General features: G+C 45.6%; 1 protein-coding gene across 3 annotated transcripts in view; it reads right to left on the bottom strand.

The window, feature by feature from the left end:
• Positions 1 to 21,287, bottom strand: part of KIAA0930 — a 113,472-nt gene that overhangs the window by 73,783 nt on the left and 18,402 nt on the right. The window lies entirely within an intron of this gene.

Here is a 21,287-nt window from a genome sequence, read left to right as displayed (position 1 = left end):
ATGAAGTGCTAAAGAATGTCCTGGTAGAGGGCTGGGCTGACTTTGGACTTGATAAAACACAGTGGACCAACACCAGCAGATGACATGGCTCCCCAAATCATCACTGACTGTGGAAACTTCACAATGGACCTCATGCAACTTGGATTCCGTGCCTTTACACTTTTCCTCCAGACTCTGGGACCTTCATTTCCAAATGAAAATGTAAAATTGACTTTCATCTAAAAAGGAGGACTTTGGAACACTGAGCAACAGTCCAGTCCTTTTTCCCCTTAGCCCAGGTAAGACGCTTCTGACGTTGTCTCTGGTTCAGGAGTGGCTTGACACAAGGAATGGGACAGTTGTAGCCCATGTCCTGGATACTAAAATATTGTGATCCCATCGCTATGTAGTCTGTAAAATGCGTTTACAAGACTGCTGCTGGGATGCAAGGTGTATATTCCTCCCATGTATTTTTATGTGTGTACCCAGCACTCTCTAACCATAAAGTGATTAATATGTATCTCTATTCATTATTTGTGCAGAAACATAATATTTAAATCACAATGCATAAAAGTGCAATCAGTGCAAAAGATGTGCATGAACAGTCAGTCCTTTAACCACTTTAGCCCCGGAAGATTTGGCTGCTCAAAGACCAGGCCCTATTTTGCGATTCGGCACTGTGGGATTTTAACGGACAATTGCGCGGTCGTGCGACGCTGTACCCAAATGAAATTGACTTTCTTTTTTCCCCACAAACAGAGCTTTCTTTTGGTGGTATTTGATCACCTGTGCAATTTTTATTTTTTGCACTATAAACAAAAAAAGAGCGACAATTTTGAAAAACAACAATATTTTTCACATTTTTTTATATGAAATTCTCAAAAAAAAAAAAATGTAAAAATCAAAATGTAACATTTTAGGCCAATTTGTTTTCTGCTACATATTTTTGGTAAAACAAAAAAAAAAAAACGCAATAAGCGTATTTTGATTGGTTTGCGCAAAAGTTATTGCTTTTACTAACTACGGGAAAGATTTATGTCATTTTTATTGTTCTTTTTTTTTTTTAACTAGTATTGTCGGCGATCTGTGATTTTTTTAGCGGGACTGCGACATTGCAGCGGACAGATCGGACCCCTGACTGACATTTTTGGGGGTACCAGTTACATTACTACAGTAATCAGTGCTAAAAATATGCACTGTTACTGTAAAAATGACACTGGCAGGGAAGGGGTTAACTTTATTGGTGATCAAGGGGTTAAGTGTGTCCCTAGCGGCAGGATTCTAACTGTCAGGGGTGTGGCTAGTGAAGTAACCACAGAGACATGCGATCCTATATAGCAGGATCGCATAGCCTCTGTGCTTACTTCAGGGAGAATGACAGACGGCTGTGTTTACATCAGCCGTCTGGCTTTCTCCCTCTCCTGCGGGAGATCGCGAGTGGCCGGCGGCCGTCGGAGCCGCGGTCACAGGCGCTGGCTCCCCAGGGAACAAGCGGGGGCAGGAGCGCGCCACCGGCGGCGCGCACTCGCCCTCTACAGGCTCGTGGGCGAGCAACGTAGGGCTATGTCGCTTTGCCTGTAAGCGGCTGAGTGCCGCAGTAAATAGACGTTAGGCGATCGGCAAGTGGTTAAGTGCTAGTTATCTTATTCTTCCAGTGCCAGTATGTGCCAACAAGTGCCATTGTGCTCCCCTCCTTATGTGCCCTTACTCACCGACTAGTGATGGGTTAAACGCCTGTGTTTCCAAAATAATCCTCCAGTGGCAAAAAATGTTTTTTCTTTTGTGACTGCGGCAGGTAGGTCAAAGAACCTCATATGAGTGTAGGGTAGAGCTGCATGATTAATCGTTTAAAAAATAAATAAATAAATTGCGACCTCAGTTCACCCCCATCTTAAATTAGCATGTCCTCGATTCATACAGAGTTGTTCTCTGTTCACTCACAGCTGCTGTCAGAAAAAGAAAAAAAAAGGAAGAGCCCCGACAAATGTTTGTCAACATTGTTAAGGCTGCTCGATAACTATAAGGCTACATTCACACCTGAGCGTAGCGTTTTTCGCGCGTTTTTTACCGCGATTTTACAGCGATTTTTGCGGCGTTTTTTACCGCGATTTTACCGCGATTTTTACCGCGATTTTTGTGCAGGCGTTTTTAGATTGAATAGAGATCAATGGAAAACGCCTGTAATCTGCCCAAAAAGAAGCTCATGTACTTTTTTGAGCTTTGGGCGTTTTGTATACAGCTTCAAAACGCTCAGATGTGAACAGGGGCCATTGAAATGAATAGGATTTGTCTTGTTGGGCGTTTTGAGAGCTGATCCTGGAGCAGAAAAACGCCCCAAAAACGCCTACATGTGAACGGAGCCTTAGGCTCCATGCACACAGGGCGTCATAAAAACGTGCTCCAAAGCTGTTTAGATAACGCCGGGAAACAGCAGCTGTAAAAACGTGCTTTCAGTAGCTTTTTCTACTAACGTTATTGCACATTTGGCCACAGTAGCTGTTAGCAGCGTTTTTTCTGCCTCCATTCAAAATCAATGGTTCCCTATGGGAGCCTATTGATTTAAATGGAAGTCACACCGCAGGTCGGATCAGGGTGATCCGACTTGCGGTGCGACCTGCACTGTGAGAATCTTGAGGGGGAACTCCACGCCAAAATGGGGAAAAAAACGGCGTGGGGTTCCCCCCCAGGTTCCAAACCAGGCCCTTCGGGTCTGGTATGGAATTTGAGGGTAGCCCCACACCGAAAAAACGGCGTGGGGTCCCCCCCAAAATCCATACCAAACCCTTATCCGAGCATGCAGTCCGGTATGCCAGGAAAGGGGAGGGGACGAGCGAGCGGCCCCACCCCCCCTGGATCATACCAGGCCACACGCCCTCAACATGGGGGGGTGTGGGTGCTTTGGGGCAGGGGGGGCTCTGCACCCCGCACCTCAAAGCACCTTGCCCCCATGTTGATGAGAACAAGGGCCTCATCCCCACAACCCTGGCCGGTGGTTGTGGGGGTCTGCGGCAGGGGGCTAATCGGAATCTGGAAGCCCCCTTTAATAAGGGGGCCCCCCCAGATCCCGGACCCCCTCCCTATGTGAATGGGTATGGGGTACACTGTACCCCTACTCATTCACCCCATAAAATGCAGTGTATGGGAATAACGACAGGAGACGTTTTGGAAAATTTATTAAAAATCTTCATCCGGCTCTTCTCCTCTCCGGGGGTCTTCTGCTGTCTTCTCCTCTCCGAGGGTCTTCTGCTCTTTTGCTGTCCGCCCTTCTTGTCTTCTCCTCTCCGAGGGTCTTCTGTCTTCTCCTCTCCGAGGGTCTTCTGTCTTCTCCTCTCCGAGGGTCTTCTGCTCTTTTGCTGTCCGCCCTTCTTGTCTTCTCCTCTCCGGGGGTCTTCTGCTGTCTTCTCCTCTCCGGGGGTCTTCTGCTGTCTTCTCCTCTCCGGGGGTCTTCTGCTCTTTTGCTGTCCGCCCTTCTTGTCTTCTCCTCTCCGGGGGTCTTCTGCTGTCTTCTCCTCTCCGGGGGTCTTCTGTCTTCTCCTCTCCGAGGGTCTTCTGCTGTCCGCCCTTCTGCTGTCCAATCTTCTTGTCTTCTCCTCTCCGGTCTTCTGCTCTTTTGCTGTCGGCTGTCGGCTGTCCTTCCTCCTCCGGTCCTCCTCTGATGACGTCTCCAGCGATTATGCCGGCCTCTGGTCTCTGCAGCTTATTATATAGCCATTAGGGGCGTGGCCGCCGGATGACGTCATCTGTGACACAAGGGGGCGTGGTCTCCCGATGACGTCATCTGGTGGCCACGCCCCTAATGGCTATATAATAAGCTGCAGAGACCAGAGGCCGGCATAATCGCTGGAGACGTCGTCGGAGGAGGACCGGAGGAAGAAGGACAGCCGACAGCAAAAGAGCAGAAGACCGGAGAGGAGAAGACAAGAAGATTGGACAGCAGAAGGGCGACAGCAGAAGACCCTCGGAGAGGAGAAGACAGAAGACCCCCGGAGAGGAGAAGACAGCAGAAGACCCCCGGAAGAGGAGAAGACAAGAAGGGCGGACAGCAAAAGAGCAGAAGACCCTCGGAGAGGAGAAGACAGAAGACCCCCGGAGAGGAGAAGACAAGAAGGGCGGACAGCAAAAGAGCAGAAGACCCTCGGAGAGGAGAAGACAGCAGAAGACCCCCGGAGAGGAGAAGACAAGAAGGGCGGACAGCAAAAGAGCAGAAGACCCTCGGAGAGGAGAAGACAGCAGAAGACCCCCGGAGAGGAGAAGACAAGAAGGGCGGACAGCAAAAGAGCAGAAGACCCTCGGAGAGGAGAAGACAGCAGAAGACCCCCGGAGAGGAGAAGAGCCGGATGAAGATTTTTAATAAATTTTCCAAAATGTCTCCTGTCGTTATTCCCATACACTGCATTTTATGGGGTGAATGAGTAGGGGTACAGTGTACCCCATACCCATTCACATAGGGAGGGGGTCCGGGATCTGGGGGGGCCCCCTTGTTAAAGGGGGCTTCCAGATTCCGATGAGCCCCCTGCCCGCAGACCCCCACAACCACCGGCCAGGGTTGTGGGGATGAGGCCCTTGTTCTCATCAACATGGGGGCAAGGTGCTTTGAGGTGCGGGGTGCAGAGCCCCCCCTGCCCCAAAGCACCCACACCCCCCCATGTTGAGGGCGTGTGGCCTGGTATGATCCAGGGGGGGTGGGGCCGCTCGCTCGTCCCCTCCCCTTTCCTGGCAGGCCGGACTGCATGCTCGGATAAGGGTCTGGTATGGATTTTGGGGGGGACCCCACGCCGTTTTTTCGGCGTGGGGCTACCCTCAAATTCCATACCAGACCCGAAGGGCCTGGTTTGGAACCTGGGGGGGAACCCCACGCCGTTTTTTTCCCCATTTTGGCGTGGAGTTCCCCCTCAAGATTCTCACAGTGCAGGTTGCACCGCAAGTCGGATCACCCTGATCCGACCTGCGGTGTGACTTCCATTCAAATCAATAGGCTCCCATAGGGAGCCATTGATTTTGAATGGAAGAAAAAAAACGTATAACGTGGCTTAACGCACGTTAAGCAACGTTATGGAGCCTTATGGAGCCTTTAGCAGCGTCAGACGTTTTTTGCAGCTTGACGCTGGAGCTCCTGAACTCACAGTTCCTGGGTTTTTTTTGGAGCTGTAAAACGCCTATGCCACTTGGAGCTCCTAAAAGCTCTATGTGTGCATGAGGCCATAGAATAACATGGATGAGCGTTCTGCAGCTGCAAAAAAAAAACGTCTGACGCTGCTAACAGCAGCTGTAAAAACGTCCAGTGTGCATGAGGCCTAAAACACAATGTTTTACAATGCATCATTTCTTCCTTTTAGATCAAAGGAACGAACTTCCGTCTGTAAGTAACGGTTCACACATTCGATGACAGACATCGTATGTGATTCGCAGTGCACTGCAAATCATATGCGATGTCTGTGCGGTGCAAATTCAGCCATACAGATTGTATGGCTGAATTTGCATCGCATTCGTACCAAACTCACACAGGATCCTTTTTTGGGGTCCCCACCAGAATTGGATCGCATGGGTGTTCACACCTATGCAATCCGATTCATGTCCAAACTGACCGTTCGCACTGCGATATGCGAACTGATCTGGGGGTGTCGTTAACTCTGTATTGACACCCCCAGCGATTCGGATACGGAAGTGTGAACTGCATGCTAGTTGACTGTGATGTGTGAACCGGGACTTAGTGGGGGCAGCTTAACCTCTTAAAGACTAGGTCTATTTCTGACACTTGTTGCTTACAAGTTAGAAATCAGTATTTTTTGCTAGAAAATTGCTTAGAACTCCCAAATAAATATATTTATTTATTTTATTTTTTTTTATTTTAGCAGAGACCCTAGAGAATAAAATGGCAATCGTTGCAATCTTTTAGGTCACACTGTATTTGCGCAGAAGTCTTTCAAACCCAGTTTTTTGGGGAAAAATACATTTTAATGAATTAAAAAAACTAAACGGTAAAGTTAGCCCAATTTTTTTGTATAATGTAAAGGATATTACCCTTAGAATTGTGCTCTTTATTCTAAGCAAAATCAGGATTCTCATTTTATCCAGAATCGGGCAGCTCTAGTGTGGGGAGAGTCCGGAGAAATCCACAGTGTAACAGCCCATTCAGACTGGCGCGACACGACTTTGTGGGGCGACCCGTGAAGTTGCGGTGCACAGCGTGCAGCGCGACTTGCACGGACTTCATATAATTGAAGTCAATGCAAGTCGCCTCCAGGTTGCCCCAAAGTAGTACAGGACCCTTTTTCTAAGTCGGAGCGACTTGTGTCGCTCCTATTAGAACGGGTCCTGTACTACTCAATGGCGAGCGACCGACCGCGATTTGTCAGGCGACTTGGTCGTCTGACAAGTCGCGCTAGTGTAAATGGACTCTTAATCAGTTGTTATTGTTAAAAAAACAAAAAAACAAACACACATATAAAAGCCAATTGCACACTTACAAAACTCTCCTCTTGTATGTAAGCATGCAAGGACACAGTTCTGGAGTTCAATAGTGGTGGTTTGCGTTCCATAGAGCGGACGTGACATAACCAGAAGTGTCCAGCCACTTATTACGTGTGTGCTCTTGAAGCACTGACACCAGCCATAGTCCACTCCTTGTGAATCTCCCCCAAATTCTTGAATGGCCTTTGCCTCACAATCTTGGCCCTGTGCTGATCACATGCACTCTTCCAAGAAGAAAAAAAAAATCCCTAGCAATATACCAAACTGAGCATGTGCAACCTGACTCCTAAGGCTGTGTTCTATCAGGAGATAGGTTGGAGTCAGTTAAAGAAAAGGGGAGGGAATCAGAGAAGACAGGATCACACAGCCTTTATATACAATGCAGAGTATTAACCCCTTAGGTTCCAGAGAGAGTATAACAAGCATGCTTTACTCCATATACAGACTGATTTTACTGTTTTGTGTTTAGTAACACTTTAATTACTGAATTAAATAAACTTTCTGATGATCTTCTAACTTTTTGAGATGTACCTGTGATATGTTGCAACTTTCCAATCCTTGGATGTGGTGACTGAGTGCCGGTTCACACTTGTGCGGTTTGCGAGATCGCATGTAATTCGGAGCGCACTGCTCCTTCAATACATGCGATCTCATGTGCGGATGCGAGTTCAGCCATACACTTTGTATGGCTGAATTCGCACTGTATCCGCACCAAACACGCACATGAGGCATTTTTTCAGCCGCATCAGGATCGGATCGCACAGTGGTTCACACTTGTTCGATCCGATTCTGTGTGAACTGTCAGATCGCACTGCGATATGCGATCAAACTGGGGGTGTCGTTAACAATTAATTGACACCCCCAGCGTATCGCATATGGCAGTGTAAACTACCAGATGTGCGGATGCGATGCGGGATCACGCTGCATATTCGCAGCGTTCCCGCATCGCACAAGTGTGAACCGAGTGTCATGAAGTTTTCTTGATATTTAACCCTTTGTCTTGTATCTTCACCTGGTGATCCTGTAAATTACACTTCCTGTCCTTTTTTGCCTATGCTTCCACTGCATCATTGGGGGCCATGGCTGTTACACAGGCTGGACTTCAAACATGTCCACCTTTGTTTTTCTACTCTAACGATTTAGGATCTGCCTTAATTGCTCTAACCAAACTAAAGCAAAAAAAAAAAAAAAAATTGTCTGCATTTACAGAAAGGGTTACAGTTCTCTAAAACCGCACTGGCATTAGGTTTTGTCACTAACAAGCAATTAGTGGAGTTCTGTTTTCATTCTTCAGCTCCTGTTGCATCGGTAAGGAGATCCAGTAGCTATTCTGTCACCTGACCCAAAAATCGGTATCAATGCGTTGTATGGCCATTGGCAAACACGTGCAGGTGGAGAACAAGCTTACAGGAGATAGGATGTGTCAGCGAACAGATCTTTCCCCAACGGCATTGTACTGACCTTTACATCAGCGGGTGATCTGGAAATGCTGGAGATATTACACCAGGTTTTCTGCTTGAGGGTCCTGACGCTGTCATCAGGCTGACAGCACAAAAAGCCCCCCCACCCCCCTCTGCTAAAAGCATTGTACACAGACAGTCCAACAGACCCAATACACCCAAAAATAAAACACATGATATTTATGAGCCCAGTCATACCGCACCATTCTGCATTTAAATTAACAGGTCAAAAACCCAGCAAATTTTGGCAGTATAAAAAGAAAAATACAAAGCAGGAGATTATATCATCAAAAGTTTTAAAAAGGCAAACCCATCAGCCCTTCATGGAGAATAAAAGCTTCCAATACACTACACAGTAAAACCTTAGATTGCGAGTAAATTGGTCTGCGAGTGTTTTACAAGATGAGCACATTTTTTAAATAAATTGTAACTTTAAAACGAGCGAGGTCTTGCAATACGAACTAGCGTCACGTTACAACTGAGTATAAGTGCCGGTTCACATATATGCGCTATGCAGTGGTGTATTTTGGTTTTGTGCTCCCCTAGGCAAGACTAAAATTGGATGCCCCCCCTCCCCCTCCTTAGTAAATTTTCCCCACTCCTTCCTCTTTAATGGATGTGACTCCAAAAATTGAAGGTCTACATGTCCTCACGAGGGGGGGGGGGTGAGGGAGGGAGAGGGGGGATGAGAGTGAAAGAGAGAGAGAGAGAGAGAGAGAGAGGGGGGGAGGTGTGAGAGAGAGAGGGGGGGAGGTGTGAGAGAGAGAGGGGGGGAGGTGTGAGAGAGAGAGGGGGGGAGGTGTGAGAGAGAGAGGGGGGGAGGTGTGAGAGAGAGAGGGGGGGAGGTGTGAGAGAGAGAGGGGGGGAGGTGTGAGAGAGAGAGGGGGGGAGAGAGAGAGAGGGGGGGAGAGAGAGAGAGGGGGGGTGAGAGAGAGGGGGTGAAAGAGAGAGGGGGTGAAAGAGAGAGGGGGGATGAGAGAGGAGGGGTTGAGAGAGAGAGAGAGAGAGAGAGAGAGAGAGAGAGAGAGAGAGGGGGGGGTGAGGGTGAGAGAGAGGGGGGGTGAGGGTGAGAGAGAGAGAGAGAGAGGGAGTGAGAGAGGGGTGAGTGAGAGAGAGAGGGAGAGAGAGAGGGGTGAGAGAGAGAGAGAGAGAGAGAGAGAGAGAGAGAGAGAGAGAGGGGGGGGTGAGTGAGAGAGAGAGGGGGGGGTGAGTGAGAGAGAGAGGGGGGGGTGAGTGAGAGAGAGAGGGGGGGTGAGTGAGAGAGAGAGGGGGGTGAGTGAGAGAGGGGGGTGAGTGAGAGAGAGAGAGAGAGAGAGAGAGAGAGAGAGAGAGAGAGAGAGAGAGAAGGGGGCGAGAAAGGCGGCTCTAGCAATCAGTGGCCAATAGAGTCTCAGGTGGAGGGGGGCGGCTTATTTGCTGCCCCCCTGCAAAGTGCTGCCCTAGGCCTGGGCCTTGTCGGCCTAGGCCAAAATACAGCACTGGCGCTATGGGAACCCTGTGAATCCACTGTGGTTCCGCATCGCATTCAAATCGCAGGCAGTTCACACTGCCATATGCGAATTGCTGGGGGTGTCAATACAAAGTTAACGACACCCCCAGATCAGTTCGCATATCGCAGTGCAAACTGTCAGTTCGGACATGAATCGGATCGCATCAGTGTGAACCACCATGCGATCAGATTCTGCTGCGGACCCAAAAAAGGATCCTGTGCATGTTGTGTCTGAATCCGATGCAAATTCAGCCATACAATCTGTATGGCTGAATTTGCATTGCACAGACATCGCATGTGATTTTCAGAGGGGTGCGCTCCGAATCACATGCAATGTCGGTCATCGCCCTAATGTGAACCGGGACTAAGGCTCAGTTCACACTGCTGTGACTTAGCCAACTTATTAGACTCCTACTTGCGTGACATGTGAAATCCATTTTAGTCAAGGACAGTGGTCTTAATTAGCACTACTGAACTGAAGTCACTCCGACTTTAGAAAAGGTTCCTGTACTACTTCTAGGTGACTTTAATCTGACTTGTACCCAGAGACTTTAATGGAAGTTGACTCCAAGTCAGATCCCTATCTTGATTAATGGGATTTGAATCCGACATTAGATGAAGATTACCCAGGCGTTGCCTCGAACTTGCCTGGCAAAGTCCTGGGTTCCTCCTGGTGCCCGACAATACACGGCCTCATGTGGTGAAAGTACGCAGCCAGTTCCTGGAGGATGAAGGTACTGATACCATTGAATGGCCCCCACGCTCGTCTGACCTAAATTCAATAGAACACTTCTAGATCATTCTGTTTTGGTCAATCTGATGTCACCAGGTTGCACCTCAACCAGTTCAGGAGCTCAGTGATGCCCTGGTCCAGATCTGGGAGGAAATACGCCAGGACATCATCCGTCGTCTCAAAAAGGAGCATGCCCTGATGTAGTCAGGCATGCATACAAGCACGTGGGGGCCATACAAACGATTGAGAACCATTTTGAGTTGCTGCAATGAAATTTCAGCAAAATGGACTGACCTGCTGCATAATTTTTTCACTTTGATTTTCGGGTGTCTTTGAATTCAGCCCTCTGTAGGTTGATCATTTTATCAATTCCATTAAACGATGTGGCATCCTTTCCTTCCTAACACATTACCCAGTCCATATCAGTATAGAAATCCAGCATTTTTCCTCATTGAGATCTGATGAGTTTTCAAAGTGTTCCTTAAATTTTTTTGAGCAGTGTATATATTCTATATATATTCTGCATATACAGTATCTCACATGCGAGTACGCCCCTCACATTTTTGTAAATATTTTATTATAGCTTTTCATGTGACAACAATGAAGAAATTACACTTTGCGCCAACGTAAAGTAGTGAGTGTACAGCTTGTATAACAGTGTAAATTTACTGTCCCCTCAAAATAACTCAACACAGCCATTAATGTCTAAACCGCTGGCAACAAAAGTGAGTACACCCCTAAGTTAAAATGTCCAAATTGGGCCCAAAGTGTCAATATTTTGTGTGGCCACCAATATTTTCCAGCACTGCCTTAACCCTCGTGGGCATGGAGTTCACCAGAGATTCACGGGTTGCCACTGGAGTTCTCTTCCACTCCTCCATGATGACATCACGGAGCTGGTGGATGTTAGAGACCTTGCGCTCCTCCACCTTCCGTTTGAGGATGCCCCACAGATGCTCAATAGGGTTTAGGTCTAGAGATATGCTTGGCCAGTCCATCATCTTTACACTCAGCTTCTTTAGCAAGGTAGTGGTTGTCCTGGAGGTGTGTTTGGGGTCGTTATTTGGAATACTGCCCTGCAGCTCAGTCTCCAAAGGAAGGGGGATCATGCTCTGCTTCAGTATGTGACAATACATGTTGGCATTCATGGTTCCTTCAATGAATTGTAGCTTTCCAGTGCCCCAAACCATAACACTCCCACCACCATACTTGACTGTAGGCAAGACACACTTGTCTTCGTACCCCTCACCTGGTTGCTGCCACACACGCTTGACACCATCTGAACCAAATAAGTTTATCTTGGTCTCACATCAGACCACAGGACATGGTACCAGTAATTCAAGTCCTTAGTCTGCTTGTCTTCAGCAAACTGTTTGCAGGCTTTCTTGTGCATCATCATTAAAAGAGGCTTCCTTCTGGGAGGACAACCATGCAGACCAATTTGATGCAGTGTGCGGCACATGGTCTGAGCACTGACAGACTGACCCCCAACCCCCCCCCCCCTAACCTCTGCAGCAATGCTGGAAGCACTCATACGTCTATTTCCCAAAGAAAACCTCTAGATATGACGCTGAGCATGTGCACTCAACTTATTTGGTTAACCATGGCGAGGCCTGTTCTGAGTGGAACCTGTCCTGCAAAACCGCTGTATGGTATTGGCCACCATGCTGCAGCTCAGGGTCTTGGCAATCTTCTTTTAGCCTAGGCCATCTTTATGTAGGGCAACAATTTTCTTGTTTCAGATCCTCAGAGTTCTCTGCCATGTTCAACTTCCAGTGACCAGAGAGAGTGAGAGCGATCACAGCAAATTTAACACACCTGCTCCCCCATTCACACCTGAGACCTTGTAACACATAAGAGTCACGTGACACCGGGAGGGAAAATGGCTAATTGGGCCCAATTTGGATATTTTACCTTAGGGGTGTACTCACTTTTGTTGCCAGCGACTTGGACATTAATGGCTGTGTGTTGAGTTATTTTGAAGGGACATCAGATTTACACGGTTATACAAGATGTACACTCACTACTTTACATTGCAGCAAAGTATCATTTCTTCAGTGTTGTCACATGAAAAGATATAATAAAATATTTACAAAAATGTGAGGGGTGTACTCACTTTTGTGAGATACTGTATGTATATTCTGTAATATTTACATTTTTGGTAAACTTATTCAATTAATCCAAGCTCTGCAGGCTGAGATAACATGCACTGCATTGATGCATTCACACAATTTCACACTAAGGACCAGCAAGAATGAGTCCTTTCATTTAAAGGGCACCTGTCATATCAAATCCATAATGGCAGCACCAGTTAGCAGGCATCCACTCACCTGCTGCCAACACGTCCCTCACCTTGTTGTGTCATTCTCATATCACCAGCCGTCCCATTAAAGTGAATAGGACAGTCGGTAAATCAACAGAGGGTCAGAGGAGGAGCCGCTGCGGGACAGTTGCTCTCGAAAAATTATGATTTAAATCGAGTCTATTTAAATTAGGCTTTTTTCTAGTGATTTAGAAACATGATTTAAATCAAATCCACCCTGGTATGTTGTATTGCTGTAATCAATTTTATATGAATAAATGGTTGTGGAACGAATCAGAGTTTCCATTATTTCATATAGGGAAATTCCCTTTGATATACGAGTGCTTTGGATTACAAGCCCGTTTCCAGAACTATTCATGCTCGCAATCCAAGGTTTTACTGTATGGTAAAACAATTGTGGACACCCAGTCATCACAGCTACACCTTTGTGACCAAAAGTATAGGAACCCCCTTTAAATGATTGAGTTCAGGTTTCCAGTGAAGGGTACTGTTAATACTAAAGCATACAAATATAATTTAGATGACTGTATTCTTCCATCCTTGTGGAAACAGTCTTAAGAAGGCCATTTGGCATGACTGTGACCCTGAAAAGCCCGCACCAAACCATGCATGATTTGACCAGTTTGGTATGGAGGAATTTGGCATCCTGTACAGAGCTCTGACCAACTATACTGAACACCTTTAGGACTAATTACACACTGATTATGAGCTAGTCTCATATCGAAAATTAAGAGGTTACTTAAGTTACGCAAATTCTTGTAAGACAGAATAAAAATTCGGAAGTAATGTCATGTGTTGTAATGTATTTGTATTGTATTTTCGAACGACAACTGTACTAATTAAACGAAAATCGTACAATCTGGTATTGTACGAGAAAACTCATGCTTGTTCCATCAGATAATTTCGCATGAATTGTCTTGATCAGCTCTCGAATGTATACCTACGATCAGGTGATCACACGATCGCGTCCAAAGCAGTATTTTTTGCACAATTTTCCGATTGTGTGTACAGGCCTTAAGAAGTCCAGTGCGGTCTTCCCTGTAGCCAACACTTCTCAGAGTTTCGAATCCTTGGGGCTGCCATCTTGGCTTAAAGAGATGGCGGTCACTTCCTGATGAATAGCAGCTGGCTCCCCACTGAAGATGGGGAAGGGGGGCCGGGTATGCAACTTCAGGTGACATCATCCTTGCCTAGGAGAGGACTGGGAAAGTGGGAAACTGGTGGGAGTAAAAAATCAGGACACCTTTCATTTTCAGGTAAAGGTCCGTTATAATGCACATGGTTTTTGAGTGGCCACAGAAGCTAGCCAGCTGAGAGAAAATAAAATATGAATTCCCTCATGCACACATGGATGGAGGTATCCTATCCGCTGTGCGATTGTATTCCAGCAGTACTGATCAGTGGCTGCAGCCAAATAAAAATTTTTCAACATCCTGTTCAACAAAAGTCATTGTTAGATCGACTTCTGTTGAGCATAAGCAATCCTAGAAGCATTAAAATTTGGCCAGTCCCTGCTTTTCGATCCATCTATGGCCAGCTTAAAAGGTCTCATAGGTGTGATGGTCAGGTGTCCACAAACTCTTTTCCATATAGCAGATCTTCCCTTTTCATCAGTTATTACAAATTATATTTGTTTCGATAATGTTGTGACTGGCCACTGTGTTTGTCAAACCATGACAAAAATTGTTCCCTATGTGACCAGCTGAAGACAGACCCCTTCCCACTATGAAGTCTTCGATAAATGTGGAAGTCATGACTCTATCTCCATACTTTATACTGCAGCTGGCTAGAGACTGAGCTCCCTACCAACGGAGACTCAAAGGCTGAGAATTCTCTTCTTTTTACACATTGTGTTACCAGAGACACAAAACACGGCTGGATACATAGACCCTGGACACAAATATCAAGCTTCCATCCCTTATCTGCAGCACACAATAACCGCTTATGAAAAGTTCATCTTTACTGGCCTGTAGCAGATGTCTCATTACTACAATCCAATCTCGCTTTATGACTCACGCTTGTAAAATACTGCAAATCAAATATTTTCATGTATGAATTAAGAGGCAGCAGGTGTGCAGAGCGAGTCTAATATCCTATGAATGGGACTGAGAGAATATCTGAGCACATATCTTCATTAAAATCAATGCCTGAAAAAATACCAAGGCCTAAACAGGTTTTAATAACTGACATAAACTGTGTTATTGCAACCCACGTCACGGAAGCAATGCCACACTGCACTTCAACAAGAACGCACACTTTAAACCAGGGGTAACCAACCTTGACCACTTGAAGACCAGGCCTTCTTCTGACATTTGTTGCTCACAAGTTAAAAATCAGTATTTCTTGCTAGAAAATTACTTTGATTTCTCAAACCTTATATATATATTTTTTAGCAGAGAAGCAGAGACCCTAGAGAAAAAAATGGAAGTCATTGCAATATTTTTCGTTCACGCATAAAGTTGGGGTGGTAGTAAAACCCTGCGTTTGAGTCACAGTTTTACTGCCCCTGATCCCTATTCCCTTTAGCTGCAGCAGCCAAAGGTGTAAACATTAATGCAAAAAGGTGTAAACATGCCACAGCAGGAAATAAACCGTTACTTTTGGTGGGTGCTACCGCCTGCCAATCGAAACTCATTTAAGTAAATGGGGCCACTCAGCAAGCGCCCCGTAACTGCATGCTTCTGCGGGGTCCAAGGGGTTAAAGCAGGTGGTGCGAAAGCAACAATGCTGCCTGCTTTAACACCTTGGTTTTCTGCACAGCACAAGGCTTCCCGGCATTTGCAGAGTGGCCTTATTCACTTGAATGGGTCATGCTTGGCTAGTGCTACATAGAGCAACCATGACAGGGCATACAACTCTTGCTGCAGCTGCGACATGTGTACACCCCTGGCCACTGCAGCTAAAAAGGGTGTGGTTGGGACATGGTTGATAAAAACACAACTGTTGGGTTTTACCACCCCCAAACTAGAAATGTTGATATGCTGTGGTTTACCTGCACCACGGGCACAGCGCAGTGCATCTGCGACTTTCCTGGCTTAGCTTTGCCATAGTCTCCCATTTTATCCTGCAGGTGTGGTGCACTTTCTGAAAGCACACCTCAACTCCTGCATTCAGAAAGTGCACCACACCCACGGGATAGAATTTAAGTCAATAGCTAAGCACAGCAAACCTACAGGTACACTGCATTGGACCTGCGGTGTGGGTAAACTGCAGAACATCAGTGTGAAAGCAGCCCTATACCATTATTGCCAGTGTATTGCTTCACACTGACCTGAAGATCTCTTTCCTGCTGCGGGCATCACTCTGGATCATCCGTTTTTCCATCAGTGATCACTTTTTCATCCGTTTTTGCATTGGTAGTGGAAGTAAAAAAAAAAAAAAAAAAGATAAACAGATGAAAACCGGATTATAAAAAGGGATGATCACTGATGAAAAACCTAATGGAAAAACCTGATGATCACTGATAAATACTTCATCCCTTTTGATGTGACCGAACTGATGGGCGGCACAGTGGTGTAGTGGTTAGCACTTTCACCCAGCAGCAAGAGGGTCGCTGGTTCAAATCCCAACCACGACACTACCTGCCTGGAGTTTGCATGTTCTCCCTGTGCCTGCCTGGGTTTCCTCTGGGTACTCCGGTTTCCTCCCACACTCCAAAGACATGCTGGTAGGTTAATTGAATCCTGTATAAAATTGGCCCTAGTATGCATGTATGAATGTGAGTTAGGGACCTTAGACTGTAAGCTCCTTGAGGGCAGGGACTGATGTGAATGTGCAATGTATATGTAAAGCGCTGAGTAAATTGACAGCACTATATAAGTACCTGAAATAAATAAACTGATGAAATGTATGGTCCGCATGTGTGAAAGGGGCCTAAATGTACTTGTGTCTTCCACTGATATGTCAAACACCAGCCTTTCAGTTAATCCAGAGCAGATGGTGCGTGTGTACAGGAAGGCCCCTGGAAGCAGTCCCACATTTTCTGAAATCCAACTTGGAGCTCTGACCCCCCCACATACTCTATGCAGTATAGGTTCCCCAACAGACACGAGATTGGTGCTTCCTTGCACGGAGAGCAACCTTCAATAGGTCATTATGGTGTCCGGACTCCACAGGAAAGCATGCCTCTACCAGCTTCAGGAAACTTGCACAGTACAGACATGCAGGGTTTAGCACTTACACAACCATTCAGATATTTTTTTAAAAGTGGTAGTAAAACCTACCTTGCTTACTTGCATCTACAGGTAAGCCTAAAATAAGGCTTACCTGCAGGTACAGTAAATATCTCCTAAACAGTTTAGGAGATATTTACTATGGTAGCAGCCGGTGACATCACAGGTGCATGCCCACTGCGCTCTTAATCACGACCCAGCCAGTCAAACAGCAAAAGCCTGTGAACCTGGAAGGAAGACAGGATAAAGACTGAAGCCCTGCTAGCAGTGACAGAGTGCCGCTGGAGGGCTTCATTCTAAAGAAAGTCTTTCATAATGTGCTAGTATAGGATGCATAATAGCACATTAGCCCAGACATTTGCATCCCTCTGAGTAATCCCTGTATGCTGCACAAAATGAAATTCTCACAAGATGCATTAATCAAGGCTTTCTGTCCACCATACATACAGCGGTTACTACGAGACCCACAGAAGCCCATCGGGGATGGAAGAGCAGGGTGCCACACAACACATTTTCCATATAAGAGAATAAGAACACATACCAGACAGTTACATAACTGCATCAATAGGGACATGTCATTAAGCAAATCATTGCAGAACTGCCAATGTAAAAAAAAGTTGCACATCCATTGGATGTGGTTTTATCCTTTACCCTTACGGGGTTGCATGCTCTGCCAAACATTTTGCCTTACCACCAGGCTCTTGGCTCCTCCTTCTCTGGCACTTTCCACCCTTGTCAGAGGCCTAATCAGAGGCTTCTTTGACATATATAAAATTATGATCCAAACATATGGCACCGCAAGGAAATATAAAAGTCAATTGAATCAAACCATCACTTTGAAGTTAAAATTCCTAGCAGTAACTTAAAGCGGTTGTACAGGCTTACATTATTTAATTTTTCTAAAATAACACGTTCTACTTACCTGCTCTATGCAATGGCATTGCAGCAGGCTGGATTTGATTTAAATCAAGTCGATTTATATCCCTGGTAAAAAGGCTCAATTTAAAATCAACTCAATTTAAATCAAAATTTTTAAAGAGCAACTGTCGTCAGCCCCACAGAGACTACCAACCCTCCCCCCCCCCCCGACCCGCTGTTGACTTTACCGACAGTCCCATTCACTTTAATGGGACGGCTGGTGACGTGGCAGTGACACAACAAGGTGAGGCAGGTGGCGGCAGCAGGTGAGGGGATGACCGCTAACAGGCACTGCCATGATGGATCTGAATGACAGGTGCTCTTTAAATGTAAGGACTTATTCTTGCTGGTAGTTAGTGTCAAATTGTGTAAATGCATCAATGCAGTGCATGTTATCTCAGCTTGGATTCATTGAATGAGTTTACCAAAAATGTAAATATATACATACACACACACGTACATATAACAAAGCTAAGCCCCATTCCATGCTAAATAAAATAAATTATTAATATATCTTAAAGCGGAGTTCCGGCCTCAAAAGATTTTTTTTAAATTAAAATACCCCCGAGACAGTCAGTTCTAGTGCATTGCAGCAATGATAGCCTCTGAACTGTCCCAGGTTTCACTTACCTTTTAGAAGAAATACCATGAAAATTTCTTGTCCAGCACTGCCATCTCAGGCGTGGGCAACTGAAGCCAGGGCGTCCTCTTCGGTCCCAGAATGCCCTGCTCATCACTTCCTCCCTGCACAGCTTCTCAGCATGCCCAGAAAGTGACGAGCGGGGCCGGAGCAGGTGCATTGACTCCTGAGAGCGATGACGTTCAGGTCCCAGGAGTAAACGCAAGCAGGAAGAGACGGCGCGGGCCGCGGCCGCAGAGGGAGGAAGTGGAAGGAAGGCAAGTATATTTTCTTCAAAAACAAGGCAAGTAAATGGGTAAAAACAAAAAAAAAAAAAGTCGGCATTATCCTATTCTTTTTCAGGTGATTTTCAGCAAGCAGATGGGCCAAAGTTGTTTGAGGCCGGAACTCCGCTTTAAAATAGAAAACTATTTTTAGATAGATTTCTACTCCAAAAGCATTTTATTAAAATAAATTTGATAAAAATCCAAAAAATCAGATTTAAAATTAAAAAGAAAAAAATGATATCATAATATATAATATTGTATATATTTTTTTTAAATCGATTTTTATCCACCCTGCATTACTGAGAGCAGCCCCAAACTTCCTCTTCTGGGGTCCCCCATCTGCACTTTTGACTCCCATTAGTGTGTGTGCCCCCATAGCACGCACAGTGCAGCTCAGCCCTGCCCTCGCTACTTCTCCACAGGATTTCATTGACAACAGCAGGTGCCAATGACACCCGCTGCTGCCTCTGTTTCCTATGAGAAGAGGATGAGAGACCAGCGCACTGCAGACAGGCAGAGCGCTAGATCGAGATAGGATGCAAAAGAAAATATTGTAGGGAGTGGGGATGGCGATAGAACTACTAGACCTTTTTTACCTTAATGCAGGGAATGCCTTAGGGTAAAAAAAGGTCTTGCCCTTAGAACCTTTTTAGAGGACACGTTTACCTTGACAAAAAAAGAGTAGATCCCCCGTTCGCTATCAAAATGGGGAACTGGGGGGGGGGGGGGGGGGAATCTGTAACATGTTACAACCTGAATATGGGAGTAAAGGTGAACTTATCCTTTAAAAAAAATGGTACTAAAGTCTCTGCATTAGGGTAAAAAACAATGCCCAACTACCCACCCTACCCTCTCCCATCCCTAAACACCTTTCTCCTGTCACCGCTCCAGCACGGTCCTGGCCCCAGGGCCACTCCACTAACTTCCTGCTTTTAGAGAAACTGAGGTCAAGGCAGCCATAAGCTCCTGCTGCTATCAGTCAAACTCCTGTGAGGAGAGAGTGGGGTGTGGCTTAGTGGTGCCGTGTGGGTCTATAAACACACACTGCCAGGCTCAGGTGTGCGCTTGCATGGGTGCCAGCAAGGGCATGACAAATAGGATGAAAATGGCCTCTCTGTGCAATATCTTTACACAGAGCAGGTAAGTAAAACTTAAAAAATAAAAATAGAAAAAAATTGTAGCCTTTAAAATAAATACCAACTAAAAAAATATAATGCCGTTCCCTGTTAGGAATGTCCATGCATGCCATGTGTTTGCTAAACAAACTTTTAAATCCTACTTGTGAAATACTTAACCCAAGTGTGAAACAATTCTGCACAATACCATTCAGCTATGCAGAACACACATACACACAAGGCTGGATAATGTAAAGTAAACACAATGTGTAACTAGGATATGGCTGAATGCCGAATGCTTACACAGTGCATTGGAGCTCAGCCAGAACACTTTAAAACTTGCCGTCTCACCAGTATATACATTTCCTTATATTCTGTGACCATCAATTAACACTGTGCCCTTGTACAGTTAAAGCAGTAGTAAACCGCTGTTTTTAGGTTTTATTTTAATCCTGCAAGGTAAAGCTATAACGTGCTATTATCATGCATCGCATACTAGCACATTATGGAATACTTACCTTAGAACGAAGGCATCCAGCAGCGCGCTGTCACTGCTGAAAGCGCTTCCAGCTTCACCTGGTATTCCTTCCGGGTTCCTGGACTCCGGCTGTGTGAGTGGTCAGAGCAGTGATGTCGGAAGCCGCCGTTCATGGCACAGGATTCTGAAGGAACGGCAAAGTATGCCACGGTGACGTCACTGGCTGCATCAAAAGTAAATATCTCCTAAACGGCGCACGTTCAGGGGATATTTACTGTACCTATATGTAAGCCTTACCTATAGGTAAAAGTCAGGCATGAGAATTTACTCCCACTTTAAAGCGATTCTAAAATTCAAGAACAAAAATGTAACATTACTTGCCAGTCCTTTGAAATGGTACCTCTATTTGTTGTCAGGTATCCAACTATTTATTTTTCTTCTTAGGTTGACAAGGCTTACCCATACTAAAGTGCGCAGAAAAAAAAAAAAACGGAATGGGACTATAAAAACCTGCCTTCTCCTTTATAGTAGTCCTCAGAGATACAGGGAACAATGCAACAGGGAACAATGTAACTAATAGGAGTGCAGCACAGGAAGTTATTAGCGGACAAGATTTCTGTCAGGATCTATATATATATATATATATATATATATATATATATACATATACATATACATACACACATATACATTGTATATATATATATATATATACACACACACACATACACACATACATATACACATTTTATATATATATATATATATATATATATATATATATATATATATATATATATATATATATATATATATATATATATATAGATAGATATATAGATATAGATAGTCTTCCCACTCAAACAGATATAACAAAACATGTTCAATGGTATGTATTTAAAGCGGAGTTCCACCCGGTTTTATGTTTATTAAAAGTCAGCAGCTACAAAGAAAAGCACACACACACACACCGGTCCCGCGGTCCAGCGGTGCGGCCAGCAGGAGCCTCCGTTCTCTCCCTCTTCTCCCCGCGGCACCAGCATCTCTAGTGACAGCACCCGGCTGTGCACATGTGTACACATGTCTTCCTGAGTCGAAGGACAATCTTCTGTCTTCTGGGAAGTCTGACGTGTCCCAGAAGATTGCAGGGAGGGAGGGGGAGAGGAGAACTTCCGCTAGTGCCGACTAGGCAGCCCGAGCAAAGGTGGGAGTGGGTACCTGTCAAATCTAGGTACCCGCTCCC

The sequence above is a fragment of the Pelophylax lessonae genome (assembly GCF_965119305.1).
Source record: "Pelophylax lessonae genome assembly, chromosome: 4".
Taxonomy (NCBI): domain Eukaryota; kingdom Metazoa; phylum Chordata; class Amphibia; order Anura; family Ranidae; genus Pelophylax; species Pelophylax lessonae.
Note: the sequence above shows the minus strand (reverse complement) of the source record. Positions and strands in the feature narration are given on the sequence as shown.